General features: G+C 35.8%; 1 protein-coding gene across 1 annotated transcript in view; it reads right to left on the bottom strand.

The window, feature by feature from the left end:
* The window catches only part of CUNH10orf67 (chromosome unknown C10orf67 homolog), a 137,356-nt gene that overhangs the window by 11,451 nt on the left and 124,789 nt on the right, over positions 1–1,116 (bottom strand). The window lies entirely within an intron of this gene.

Genomic DNA, 1,116 nt, shown 5'->3' with positions numbered 1-1,116 from the left:
TATGTCCACCAAGTCTATTTGTTTCAAGCTCTGGTTCAGTTCTGTTATTTCTTTCTAAGTTTTTGTTTGATTGATCTATGTATTTGGGATAACAGGGTGTTAAGATCTCGTGTTAAGATTATGATATTGGACATTAGATTTTTCATGTCCATTAAGATTTGCTTTATATAGTTGGGTGCTCCCATGTTTGGTGCATACATATTTATGAGTGTTACCTCTTCCTCTTGAATTTTTCCCCTAACAAGTATATAGTGGCCTTCTTTATTTCACTTGATCATTGTTGGTTTGAAGTTGAGACTGTCTGTAAATAGGATTGCTAACCCTGCTTTTTTTCTGAGGTGCTGGGGCATGTAATATTGTGTTCCATCCTTTGACTTTCAGCCCATGGATATCTTTATGAGTTAAATGTGTTTCTTTTATACAGCATATTGTTGGGTTTTGTTTCCTAATCCACTGTGCTAGTTTATTTCTCTTATTTGGTGAATTGAGTCCATTTACATTGATCGTTAGACTTGAGATGTATTGACTTATGTTTGCCATGTTATTTACCTGTTGTCATTTACTCCTTTTTCTACTGTTTAATTGCTTGCCCTATTTAGTTAGTTGCTTCTGATCTCATTTGTGGAGTTCTGATCATTTTGTTCCCTCTCTAGAACATCTTTCAGTAGCCTGTGTACGGTTGGCTTTGTCATCATGAAATTCTTTAGTTGTTCTTTGTCATGGAAGTATTGTACTTCTCCATCAAACCTGAAAAGAGTTTTGCAGGGTATAGTAGTGTGGGCTGGAACTTGTTTTCTTAGAGGACTTGAAGTGCTCTCCTCCATGCTCTTCTGGCCTCTATGGTTTGTGAAGAGAAGTCAGCCATAATTCTGATGGGTTTTCCTTTGAATGTGATCTGCTTCTTTTCTCTAGCGGCTTTCAGTATATTATTTTTGTGCTGAATTTCTGGTATCTTGACTATTATATGTTTCAGTGTGTTTTTCATTGCACTGAGGTTACTTAGCGTTTTTTATGCTGCAGTTACCTGAATGTCAGATTGTTTCCTCATATTTGGGAAGTTTTCTGCTATTATTTCTGCCTATATTTTTTTAATGTCATTTGTATTGACTCCTTCTT

This window comes from Octodon degus, unplaced genomic scaffold (genome assembly GCF_000260255.1).
Source record: "Octodon degus isolate 3935 unplaced genomic scaffold, OctDeg1.0 scaffold00145, whole genome shotgun sequence".
Taxonomy (NCBI): domain Eukaryota; kingdom Metazoa; phylum Chordata; class Mammalia; order Rodentia; family Octodontidae; genus Octodon; species Octodon degus.
The sequence above is the reverse complement of the archived record's forward strand: the minus strand, read 5'-3'. Positions and strand labels throughout refer to the sequence as shown.